We start from the raw sequence: 14308 nt of genomic DNA, 5'->3' as shown, positions 1-14308 counted from the left end.
ATTTTGAAACACACCGAGCGGAGGTCCAAACAGCCCCGCCGATTTAAATACCAACGCGGCCGTAACATTCTGCGCACCCGGCCCGGCGAATTCCGCGTCGCGTAACGGCCCCGAGCTCGATCGTCCGAGTCAATAAAAGTCCGGGCCGATCGGTCCGTCATCGAGTGAATAAACCCCGACGAGAGGGCCAATTTTCTCGGCCGTTAAAATCCCGACGGCAGCGGCCGAGACGAGACGAGACGCGCGGCGACGAGGTGGAATCCGGTCGGGCTCCGTCTTTGCTTCGCGCCGTTGTGCGCGTCGCCTAACCGCGATTAACTCGCGAATGTTATGTCTCCAGGATCCAGCGGGACCGTTTTACGAGCCGTCCGCACGGCGAACGCGCGAAATTCGAAACCTCGGAGCGTGTCCGCGGCGCCGAGGTGCGCCCGCTCGAATTAATTCCGTGGCCTGGACGATATTTTACCTCGGCCGGAACGAGCGAACGTGCTCGTTTCGCCGCCGGATCGCCGTCCCTCCGACACCCCCGCGTTCGAGCAGGGTTTTCTAGATCGGTGGAGCCCGTAGATCGGCCTGGCCCGCCGAAGATCGTGCGAAGAACAGTAACAACCCGCGAACAAGACTTTCACTTACGCGCGAAATCTCCCCCTACCACCATTATGCAATCGCGGCCGATCTTCCCTTAATTACCGGTCTCCCGTCGATCCACCGGCGAGATATAACAAATTACCGGATCTTAATTTTCCTCTTCCTCCCGCGCGGTGCGAGCGGGTTTCCGCGATCTCCAACCACCGAGGATAAACGCGGCGCGCGATGTGAGAACACGTTCGCCGTATTGCCGTGCGAATTTCAATCGACGTGTGCGGTAAATAACCGTGGGCGGCCGCACGGTGTTCAACGGGTTCCCATTTATGGTATTAATTGTTGGGCCGCGCAGGTGCGCGTTTACAACGATCCCGATCCCGCCGGACGAGAGGGAAAATCACGCGGACGTCGAGAGACCATCTCATCGGTGGCCCTCGAACGCGTTTAAATATGGATTGAGTAATTAGAACGTGATTTCGCGGGTTCTCGCGATCGTGGTTCGACGGTTCCGTGCACGTAATTGCTTCCTTTGGAAAATTTTCAATTCTCGTGGCATCCTCTGTAAACAATTTACCGTAGGAAGCTATTTCTAGTCACCGATTTCTCGAGATATTTTTATTTAATAAGCTCGTTATTAGCAGTCGTCTTTTCTCCATTTCTTTCTTTCTGCGTTCGATGCTTTGTTCGCGAATTTTACGCTTTTAAATAAAAAAATAAAAAATATCACAAAGGAGTTCGATGTTTTAGGTACTCTTCTTTCGAGTTACTAAAATCGTTTCACAAGTTTTCTTTAACTCTTTCTGCAATTTTTGTCTCCATATTTCTCCGCAGCAGAACAATTTTAGCAATATAAGAGAACTCTATTAAATTTCTGTTCCTTGTGAATTTTAGGGAGTGACACGTTTGGAGACATTCAATTTCATCATGTTTATATTGCACCATTCTTGAAGTCTGTTAATGTCATCCTGTATGCTAATAACATCATTCAGAGTACGTACCGTACGGAAAATAACAAATTTAAAAAATTTTAAAAGAAACCATGTGGAATCGGTCACTTTGACCGACTTGGAAGGTTTAAATTTTTAGTATTAAATTACGCCTACTAATTTTTGCCATAAATTCCTAAGATCGATAGCAGTCATAGTGCCATCTCGCCCCTAATAATCTAAATCAGTCGATTACATCAAAAACCCGCGGGTCCTAAAGAGAAACAATTAACTCTAGCACACGACCGGTCATGCTAGCGCATGTTTACGTGAACAGTTTAGCGCATCCGGGTTTTGTAAATCAAGCGCGACAGCGACGCGTATGATCGGTGGCTATAAGGTCGGATAAGTTAGTGGCGGGAAGAAGAGGGTTAGAGGGCTCCGCGGAAGACGCCTAAGCCACCATATTTCCTAGTTTACGAGGTGAACGCGGTTGATCAAGTATTTTCGCGAGAGAGATTCCACGGTGCTGGAGCCCGCCGCGCGTCGCACGGTGTTGCTCGGGAGCCGCGGGTCAAGGGTATGGTTCCCATAAACCTGTCACTTCTTTTCTGGCACTCGGTTAGGGTGGTTCCCCGGGATTCGTTTCTTCCTTCCTTCTCTTTTTCAGTTAGATACGCCGCGGGCGCGGGAAAACCTCCGGTCACACAAATCACACCCTTTTTTTCTTCTCTTTTTTCTTTTTTCCCTCGTCGCGTCGTGTACCGCGCTGAAGAAAAATGAAGAGGGCGATTTTTTGATGATGCATGGCGGATACGGTGTTTGTAATTCTTTAAAACAGAACGTAACAAACACGCGGGAGGTCCGCGCCTGAATAATTGGTTAAACAGTGCCGCTGCAAAATGTGTTGGGCATCCATTACGCGCCGGGTGTAAACAGCGATAATTTTTGTCCTGCGCGTGATCCTTCGCGTGCCACGTATTTATTTTCTTAATTATTCCGAGATCTCGCGCGGACTCTGATACATAAATCGACTGTACTTCGAGGCAACGGGGGATTATAATCTCCGTTGAAACATCCTCGAAGCGTTCTGTTAACTTCTATGAACATGGTAAGCGATATCGCGAGGTAAACGAAGTACAAGTTGGCAGCTATCGATATCTCATGTCGCATTAAGTTTAATTAAATAAAAAGAAAATTGTTTCGAAACGTTGCCGCTTTTTTATCGAACTAGTAATAAAGATTACTATTACGTACCAACCAGGCGATGCGATAATTTCTTCTCAACTGTTATTTAAAAGGAGTCTTTCGACGAGCGGAACGCTAAATCGTTCGATTAACCTGCGCCGCTTTCCAAAGAATATATCGCATCCGGCGCACCGTTTCAATTAAAATAGAATCGGAGAGCGAGCGAACGAGCGCCAACTAAACGATTATTAACTGAAACGACGCTGGCGCGAAACTGGCGCGGTCTCCGCCGCGGAAACGGGCGAGATTCGCCATGATCGAGAAGCCCGTTAACTCGCGAAAGACAGAAACGAGAATAACGTTACGGAGCGCGGCGGGGTTTTATCGCTGGCTAGTTTCTCTCGGCGAGGCGAGCACGTCGCCAGACAATCTCATCTTTTAATCGAACGAAACGAGCCGTGAATAATCGATCCGGCTCACGTGATCGGGTAAAAAGCGGCGAGAGCAATTTTCAGCGGAACCCGGGGAGGAGGAGTTTCGTTCTCGAGGGGCTACCGAGCGACGATAAGTTTATAATAAGATTGTAATTACTTGTTTTAATAAACTCGACGACAAACTGGTTTCCCGGGGCGGGAATCTCTCTCGGCCGAGACGAGCCCGCCGCGCGGGTTGTTGCTCGATCGATCGGATCGAGCGAGATCCCCGGGAAGCGGGACCGCAACATCTTATAATGCCGAGCTGTTTCAATTAATTCGATTCAACGCCGCCACGGCTTCGCGTTCCGTTCGTCTCTCCTCCTCTCCCCTCTCCCCTCCGGGGGGACGAAGGGGCCCCCCTTCCGTTTTACGAGGCCTCCGCGTCGACTTCTCGGCCCCGTCCGTTAACGTCAACTTACTCGATCGCCGAGACGAAACAATGATCGATATCGATTCGACCGCGTCGCGTCGCGTCGCGCCAGCACGGGATTCAATTTTACTGAAAATCTTCGGGCACGGTTTCTCACCGCTCGACTCGACTTGCTTTAATATGGTACCGGATTTAATCATCGATTGATGTTTATTTTGCGGCCGCTGAGATGCGTTTCCACTTCGCTGCAGATATTGTGCAGAATTAACCCTTCGCACTTCGCGCCGTCACGGATGTTACCTATCGGCACTTGTGAACATTTATATTACATTTATATTTGTATTGCACATCGATAAAATAATTTGTACACGTTTGGAACAAAGTAAGGCATTGTAATAATATTCGATTTGTATGAATTATCAAGTATAAACAATTTTAAAACAACCAAATATTTGGGAATTAATTTCTATTCTTTAACCCCTTGCTATACCATTTTCTTCATAGTTGCAACGATTACAAGTTTTTCCATTTTAATATTTTCTAAGAAGAAGAAAAACAATTTAGATTTATTTTACAATAAATAAATTATTATTAGAAATTTTCCTCGCGTGCCAGACTCTTGAAACTATGTCAAGCGGTTCAATTGAGTCTACGCAAGAAAAAGAATTGCGCGACATCTACATATACTATACACATTCCCTAGAATTTTTTTAAAATTCCACGCGCGGGGATCGCTCCTTGTAAACGCAATTATTATGAAATATGCGAACAAACGAAGAGGGCGGGACAATAATTTCCAGCGTTTAGCAGGAAGAATGGCGTTGGCCGCGCAAAGTTTGACAGTACATTCGCTGCGGTTCTCGTGCGAACGCTTTTTTTCATACATCCATAAATAAGAAAGATTTACTATCCATTTATGTGCCCCACCCTGAGCATATATCCTCGTTGACTAAGGTATTACGACATCCCGTAAAGAAATACGGTTTTTCTTCTTGCCTTTCTCACGTGCACGACTAATCATTCCCATTTTCCGTTTTGTTGGACGGTGCTAAGCGCGCCGCGGTTCTTCAGCGGCACCACTACCAACAAGCGTAATCGTTGTTGCAACGCCGCGACCACGGGGGCCCCGGCGAACATTCCGCGGCGCTGTAATTTACCTATTCGCGGTAGAAACGTAAACGACCGATCCCTCGTCCTGGGTTTAATAGAACAGTGGACGCGCGGAATCATTATTTGGTGCGCCCCGGCTGTTGCTCAACAGCGGATTTCCACGTACCGTTACCATTTTTAAACGCTTCCTATCCATTATTCGTTTCTCTCTTTTACACGTTTCCTGTGTCTTGCAGATCCTTATTCTGTCCTGCGTGCTATCGAAGCGTTCAAATGCACGCATTTTATTGGATACGATTATAAATTAGTATATTTATTTATTTATATATTTAGGACTTGGAGAGAGGAAGAATTAAGAATAATTGGAGTATAGATTCATTATTATTTATTAATCGTTGTAAATGATACGATCATGCGTACACGGTCCATTCTATAACAGATAATTTTATTTACCATTATGACAACTTAACCTTTTCAGGGATGGATTTTTATAGGAGAAGAACAATCTATTCAGTTGTTTCTTTTTTTATTTATCATCCATCCAATTTCATTCGATGAGGTTTCTTTTAATACTGCTGAGGGATTCTGTAGCGAATAGTTTTTCAAAATGTGATCTTCCAAATGTATGTTCCACTTTTATTTATAATTTTTGTCTTACATTTTAGGCAAGGCTTTTCTTTGAAATTATAATTGAAATTTCCTCTACTTTCTATTAAAATGAAATTTTAATTTTCTATCTATTTTTAGTCTCAATTTATTCGGGATATTTTAGGACATATTCAAAGCAGCTTTGGGGCAATGTTAGGTTATGTCTAAGTTATTCCACCGTCTTCGGTGCAGTTTTAGGCAGTTTTATAACAGCGACAGATCAGATTTGGAGCAACAGGGCATACTTCAAGCAATTCTCAAGCAATCTAAATAAAATTCCTTTTCGGAAGGAAGTGCAATAAATATCGATTATAATTTAAAATAAAAAAAATTCATTTCAATCGAAAGACTACAGAAGTTTCAAGAGAGCCTCTCCCATCTCCTCGCGTCATAACAGTTCGTATTTCCAGAGCGTCCAACTCTAATCGAAAAACGTTCACCACGAGTGCCATTTCCAGATCGGGTACGACTTGACCCGGGCTCAGGTACGATCGATTCGCGGACTGGCTCGTTCTCGAGGGTCCATTAGGCCACCGAGTGATACACGGCCTGGAAGAATTACCGAGCTCTTCTTCCTGGTCTTTGTGCAGCTTCTTCTCGGGCCCGGTGAATTATGGCCGTGGCCCGGAAAAGGGTGACGGATGGAAGATATAAGACGTGAATTATGTTCGGTCATCGTCGGTGGTGTAGCTCGCCATGGGGCGTGGCCATTATCCCTTGTTATTTATTATTGAGGGATTATGCGTCTGATATCATTATTAGCTTAGCAGGGCTCTGCCTCCGTTCCCCGGAAACTCAGGTGAGAAATGGAGTTTTGATCTGGTGATATTGCAGAATGTTTCTGCCGGCTCTCGGTTTCCATTGATCCTACGTGTGGCTGAGACCCATTGTTGCGGTCTAGGGAAGTTTAACTGATTAAGTGATTATTTGAGAACAATTATAGGTAATTTATTTGAGACACCATATTAATACATATTATTAATATACAGTTTTTAGACCATCTTAGAGCAGTTAAACGTTTCATTTCTACAACGATGTATGCACTGAAATTCAATTATATTATGATTATAATTAATTTTAATGTAAAAACAATTGAATTCAAATGAAAAACACTGTTGGTTTATTTGATTGATTTAAAAATTAGGAGTAACATGATATTGAGCAATGATTTAAAATAATACTAAAGGCTATAAAATAATTTCGAAATCTTATAAAAGTACATTATTTTATTACAGGAATTTCGACTAAATTTCCAACTCCATAAGTAAATTGTTGCAAACGCTGCGTCACTGTAAATTAGTCCAAGTGTTAGGCCTCGAATCGTTAAGATTCACTTGCAGCTCGCCTGCAGCAAAACGCCCCGTTTCCAATCTATTCCAGCATCAGCGCGGCCGCGGCAAGAAGCGTTTAATTTCTCGGCGAGTTTTTCTCGCGGCAAAAGCGATCCGCCGACGTCTAAACGACCGCGGCGTTTTGCCGCGGCGACGCTGATTCGCGCGGATCGTTTCGCCGTTTCTTTTCGCGCTCGTGTCCAACCCGACTGCGACACATCGGCTCGAAGGTGACCGGGGTGTGCGCTCCCCCTCGGGCGTCTCCAACAGCGAGAACAGGGATCGTTTGGCTGTCAACGAGACGAAACATGCGCGTCGCAGAAGCTGGGCTCTGCTCCTCCTCGAGCGGAAGACGTTTTCCCTGAATTGTTCCCACAAGCGTACGCCGCGCGCTTTTTTCCATCGGGACGTAAGCGTCGCGTTGTCTGCGCGTTATCAGGAACAAGACGGCTCTTTATCAATGCCGCGTCGGTGAAGTACACCTTCCGTCGGTGAGCCGCGAGAGATAACGCGGGCCCCGGGACGGGCTAAGGACGCGCCCAAATTCTGTCCTCGGATGTGGAAACCTGTCTCGGCGCTGTTCTTACTTAATATTTCAAGCGACGCGGTGCTTCTATCTCGGCGTTCACGGCATTTATTCAATAGTCTCGGAGCTTTTTACCGATTGATAACGAGTCGGGGCAGACGGTTGCCTCCATTTAGCTCTCGGTTCGCCACTGAGACACTTAGGGATGGTAGAGAACGGCAGATAGCCTCGGTTTTTCGTGTGGAAAGTCTGCGATTAGTGTTACTTTGAATAATCTTGTATGGTTGCTACGAACATTGGAAATGGCTGACGCCTGTATACTCAATTATATGTTTTACGAATACCTGAAAATAAAAACCCGAGACGTTACCTTTGGAAATTCTAAATATAATAAAATTAATATTCACAGAATCCTAAGTTTTTGGTTTAAAATTCTTTAAGGTTGTTCAAGTTCCCTTTATAATATTGTAAATTATTTATAATACATTTAGAGAAAATTAAATAAATTTTCAGATTTCACTAATCTCATTGTTAGTTCCCAAGAGTTTATAATCCTGTCCCCCTATTTTCATGAAATTTCGAAGATACACAGATGCGAATAAATGTAAACTGTGTTTCTTTTATATATTTTCGCTACTTTGCGAAGGTTATCACTGTGGCGTCGTGTTAATAAAAAAGGATTAGAATTATATTCCAATTTTAAAGAACAGAATAACATCCATATTTAATCATTTGTTACTAGAAACTTCAAAGGGGTTAACACAGCACGAAAGGAACTACAGCGCAAGGGGTTCAACAGAACCCTAGCTCTCGGTTCCCTCGAATTCTCTCGCGGAGGATACAGTTCGATTTACCGTAATCGCAAAGTGGATCGTCGAGCACGAATTCGATCGGCGCGAACGGAAGCCGACGCCGAGCCCCCATTCACCGCGTCGTTCTACCGTGGAGGAGACCGCGGAAGACGCCGCGCGAGCGTAATGGCATCGGGAATAGGTTTTGATCCGCGCGTGTGTTGCCGGCCTCTCTATATTTAGCGGTTGGCTTACGATCTGTCGATGTCCGTGCGCGCGGAGCACAAATTCTGCGGATCGATCAGTGGGAGGACGTCAATGACCGGGGGAGACGTTCCACGCTCGGAGATCAGCCACGACGAAAAACAACGATATCATAAGACCCCGTGGCCCGGGTTACGACGCCGGCCGACAGCCGCCCCTGTGAAAATATTGTTTCAACGGGGCCGCGGGCGGAGGCTTTACGGCCGCGCGGTGCCCGTTATTATTCCAGAGTCGAATCCTGTCTTGTTTCGTCGGCCTGTCACGGGACAAATGCGGGATGATCGCCGGTCGATACATTGGGGGCGAGTTAAGAGCCGAGAGTGAAAACTACGAGACCCCTGCGCGTCACCCAGCGACCGTCATCGATGATTTGTCACCAACCATAGTAACTAATCGCTGATCGCGGAATTTATTGGGTCCACCGGAAAATGATGTCCGCTAATGTCGTTTTATTTGCGACACATATTTCTCTTAAATGATATTCGTAAATCACCATCGCGCTGGCAACAGGACATAAGTTATGATTATATTAAATTATTATAATAATACAATAAATATTAGGTGCATACAAAATTTATCGTTTTCTTTGCTTTTAAGAACAGATAGAATTTTCCAGTAAACCTAATATAATTTACCTGTCGTCGCATTTTACTTTCATGATAGACAGCAGCGCGACGCGAAGAAATTTGACACTGTTAGAATTTATTCCAAAATGGCGGAATCTCACGCGTGTGCAATGTTAATCCTTTGCACTCGATGCCATTTGAACTGTATTTCCATTTTATATAATTAAATGTATTTTGTGCAGGTGAAATCGAATTTTGTAACTCATGCTGCGACAGTTATACTTTTAATAATTTTTTAAATCTAATTTTTCATAATATTGATAAATATTGTTTTGGAACGTGCTATGACAATTTTAGTGGTGCCTCAGAGTCACCACTCGAGTCCAAAGGGTTAAGAAGTAAGTATAGTTGAGGTTATGTCAAGGTATAGTTGAAGTTACGTCAAGGTATAGTTGAGGTTATGTCAAGCTATGGTTGAGTAAGTGTGACTCTATGACAAAATACAGTAAAGACGTGACACCTTCGTTGGGTTTCCTTGAGACCGAGTCCTCGCTTTCTCTTTTCCACTGGAATGGTCGCTTATACCTGAAGGGTGTAAACCGGCCCTTAACCCTTTGCGCTCGGTGCCGTTGTAACTGTAAATATGGAATAATTTACCTGGCTTCTAGTATTTCTATTCTATGCAATAAAATGAATTTTTATACTTACGAAAATGATTCTTACAATTTATAGCAAGTTTCACTACTCAACAATTTTTTAAAACTGAACTTTATTGTTATAAAAATTATTTTGGAACGTAATAGAATGATTTTAGCGAAGCCTCAGAGTAGATCGTTGCACACCAACAGAAACTGTTTCACTTTTAACTGCTCGAACTAAGATTAGTTTCACAGCTGATTAGAATTGATTTGCGCACAATAAACGATAATTTATGCGTCAAGATGTGTGCGCAATGGAACGGTCACTCGGTAGCGTGTTCAAGATACACGCCCCGCGCAAACCTATTTAATAGATCAATAACTAAATTATGTAACCGTAGCCATTGCTAGCCTCCATTCGATGCCGCATAATTAAACCGCAGACGTTTATGTCGGCTCGTATTTCATGACGTAATGTGCAATAGAAATTCAATGGACAAATTGTTTAACCGATACTTTCACCCCGCAGCGGAGAAACGATCGAATTCGGTCAGAGTTCTGTTCATATTTTACTCGCTATTCGTTATTAAATATTATGTAAATATAATATATGTAATACAATATCGTGCGTGCAATTAAGTCTTTTATTTTCTATATTTTAGGATTAAGAAATGTATTATTTCGATACAAAAAAATAAAATAAAATTATGCAAGTAAAGCAAAATAAATAAATCAAAGACGCAGCGATTGGTTACTTTGTCAAATGACTCAAAAATTTTTCTGTCAATTATAATAAAAAAATAATTGCTATATGAGCAGCGATTACTGTTCGTTAATCATGACCAACTGTTATCCGATCTCTCGAGTTAATCATTAATCATGATTACTAGATTACATAGTAATCGCAATCATCAATCACGAGCACAAGTTCACGTCATTCACGATCGTCAATCATTAATCAAATTACTTGTTGCAGTACACCGTTGCAATGGATATACCGTGTACCTCGACGAATAAATAAATCCATTCTCGACGATAATAAAACACAGAAGAGGTGAGTCATTTCACGTAGTCTGCCAGTTACGGTGTCAACAGACCGGCCGGCAAGAGTGTCCCCCATTTCCCGCGGGAGTCCTTCGACGCGACCGGATTCAGGTGACCCGGCCTAGTAATTAATATAATTAAAAAAAAGGATAAGAGTGGAAGAGAGGCCGCCGTCGCGCGCGCGCCGCCCACGCTCCACGGCTTCAGATTCCCCATCGAGGTATTGACGCTGGAATGACGAATGGATGGCGAAACAGAGGCGCTGTTAACCGGGGCGCGTTCGTTTAACCCGTTAATCCGAAGACACAAATAATTAATGATCAGCTGCGAGGCCGACGTCTCTCGCAGCTGTTGGCATTGCAAAGGAGGATTAACGGTACAAGGGAATCTAATTTGAATGGAATCGGAAGGACCTTCGGAAAGCCCTTGCGAGCGCGCGATCTCCGCGCATATTACGCTCGCTACGCAGAGAGAGACAGAGAGAGAGAGAGAGAGAGAGAGAGAGGGGGAGAGAGAGAGAGGCTGGTATGCGAGAACAAACCGATCCGGCTCTCTCGAAGCGCATCCCGGTCGACGACTATCGACTGTCCGACGACCCCTGCGCGCCCGGGTAAATCCGTCCCGGCGTCGTTTTAGGGTGAACTGCCGGGCGAGCCTACGATGCCGTTTATGGTCGCCGGAACCATTCGTTTTATCGCCGGCGAAAACTGTTTCCGTCTTGCGCGCCGCTACGAGCGGAGCCGCGCCTACGACGCTGCCGCGCGCAAATCACGGAGATTTTGATTTTTCACCCGTTCACGCAACGATGGTTCAACAACGAGATTGCCATCTTTTACGGTGAATCGATCCCATGAACTTTCGATTGTATTCTTTTATTACTGTAGCGAAACTTTATCTAATTAAGCGATACTCTGTGAAACATGAAAAGTTATTTTTCTTAGCGATGATTAAGATTACAACCATTTTGTTTGTGTAAAATAAAAAAGACACGCAATATTTTTAATTAGGAAAAAGATCTCGATATTTTGAAATTTGATATTTCCTGTTGAAGTTTGCATATTATGAAACCTTGAAAAATGAGAGTTATTTCTAGCGATAATTGGATAAGTGGATTTTGAGTAAAACGTTTAAAGCTTTTGAAGTATTGTACGCCAATGCGAAATGATATTATAAGAGATAAAATAGCTGTAACTATTTGAATTTTGGGTATTCATATACAAGATTTATTTGGCGTATTTTCGAAGCTACGTTCTCCAAGGAAATATAAAAGAAAATCAAATTCTTCTCGAATTCACATCAAAACGCCTCGCCCGATCGATGAATCGAATTAGCTCGACGACGTAATTTCGTCGAAGCCGGTTAGAACGTCGAGAATCTAAAGATACTGGAAATCCGATAACCTTACAAGTCGCCGGGTTCAATGATGTAGCAGCATCCGGAGGAAGTTCTACTTAGTAACTACGACCGGTAAATCATCTCGCGCGGCCGGGAGACGTCCGATGAAAAGAAAATTCAATTTACGTGGTCGATATCTTAATACGCGCGTCTGGTAATTTATATAGCAATAGATTATCGTCGCCGGCGACGATTAATCTGCCCCTGGGAATGAATGTGCGTGCGGAACGATCCGACTGCTCGGACGACCCTTGACACGCCGATAAGGGATGGTCCTCTGGCAACGCTCGCAAGGCATAAATTGCCCACACGCGCAAATATAATGAGCGTCGCGATAACAGGCGATCGGACTTCGAGCCGCCTTCGTGTCTCCGTCTACGCTGCTGTGCGGTACAGTGGCCTGCAACGGCGGAAAAATAACTTGTCCGACGCTCGTAAATAAGACCCGATGAGAATGGAAAGAGGGGAAAGACACAATACAAAGAACAAAGCGCAGAAATACACAGTGATACAATTGCGAGTTTGTTGGTTATGTTGGAGACGCTACTATACATTTTGTAATTGGCATCTCCTATGCCTATTTCTTACGACGAATCCACCGCTACCAAATCTTATCAAAGAAGGATATGTACTTTATTTTATTTTAATCAAATTAATAAAAAATGTTATATAATCTAATAAAAAATATTAAAATTATTTAATAAAAAATATTAAAATTATTTAATAAAACATATTAAAATTATTTATTTTATAAAAGTGCCGAATTAAAAGAAACTATGAAAATACGCGACGCGAACAAAATTTTCAATTTCACAGCAAGTAATTACGATTTCTGTCAAAAGTTATCACAAGCTATATTATAAGCTATTTACGCCGCGGATGATCGCCGCCTAATGAGAACGTCGGCGAGGCTCGACGAAAAACAAGCATTTCGTGCACACCGCGCGCACGAAAAAAAAATCCAGTCCACCATGGGGGTTGTCTCCGGGGTATTTTCACAGTGGCGGTGTCTAGAAGCTGCACACGATTATTACGGCGGCTCAGATCCCGAAGAAAACGACCGGCAATGAGCCATCGTATTCGAGGGAAAACGGGGAAACGGTAGCGCGCGTGCACGATACGATCTAATGTTAGACAGCCGGCCCCCGGGGGGTGGTAGAGGGGAGGGAAACTCGACGAAAACTGGCGGGGCCCTTTTTCCGGCGTCCGCATGGAAAACGTTCTTTTCCGCTCGACAAACAAGAGGGGCGCGCGAGCCCCGGGGTTGCCCGCCCCCGTAAATTAGTTTTCTCAGGCGCAATTAGTCGTCGTCGATCTCGGCTCGTTTCGGAGACGAGAGCCGCGTCTTCTCTCTCCGATCGGCTCAGGCCTTTCGGCAAATCTGCTCGTAAATCGTTCTCGAACGCGGTCTCTCTCTCGGTAAATAATGGAACCCGGGGATCTATTTCGGAGGCCTGCGGCTTAGACGACGACGTTCGCCGTGTAATTTGTGGAGCTGCCGAATAAATCATGATCGAGACGAAAAGAACGCCGAGCTGGAAGGGTTGCGAGGGAGGCCGAGGCTCCGGGCTCGTTACGGAGGTACAATTGGAACATTTGTTTCGGGATTAAAATGGAGGAATGAAATTTACAGGCTCTCTCTCTCTCTCTCTCTCTCTCTGGGCAACGAAGATTTTTGAACGAATAATCTTCTTCGTTGCGATAAGTATTGTTGCGTTGCGCGTAGGAGTTGATTTATAGTTAATAGGTTGCGCGGACTTGTGCGTGACGTAAGGTAAGCGAAGCTTGGTATCTTCCTTTGATGATCGGGAACGATTAATTAATTTATAACGAACGGCATTGTAGAACGTATTATTGGAACGAAAGTGTTATTGGAACGAAAGCGTTATTCCAACGAAAGCATTATTCCAACAAAAACATTATTGTAACGAAAGTATTATTGGAACGATTGTATTATTGAAACGAAAGCATTATCGGAAACCACTCGAGAGTCGATTGTTTCGTAACAGTTGCGACGAGTGAATGCGTCACAATCGTATTAAACGCTTCATTGTTTGTTTCATAAGCTACTCATATTTTCCTAGACATTGCGAGCTCAACGATCGTGGCTCTCTAACGAGTCTAATCGGGGAATAATAGCGGCCCGGATTGTTTGACGGCAAAGGGACAAACTGTTGCGCGCGCGCGGGCAGAGAGTACCTTTTCAAAATAGCGGACCATATGGAGATTACGCGACGCGCAGCAGAAAGAAACGGGAGCAACATTTGGCGGCCGCAATCATAAACTTTTCAAGTATCAGACAGAGACGACCGGCTCTAAATTTACGAGGGTGGGTGCGCGCGCCAGACTACCCTTTTTATCCCCCCGTCGAGGATACTTCAGTCAAACACGTGTGAATTTATTGTCCGGATAAATCGTTTCGAGTAACGAGTTGAAGATAAAAAGGGGGG

This window comes from Augochlora pura, chromosome 6 (genome assembly GCF_028453695.1).
Source record: "Augochlora pura isolate Apur16 chromosome 6, APUR_v2.2.1, whole genome shotgun sequence".
Taxonomy (NCBI): Eukaryota; Metazoa; Arthropoda; class Insecta; order Hymenoptera; family Halictidae; genus Augochlora; species Augochlora pura.
Note: the sequence above shows the minus strand (reverse complement) of the source record.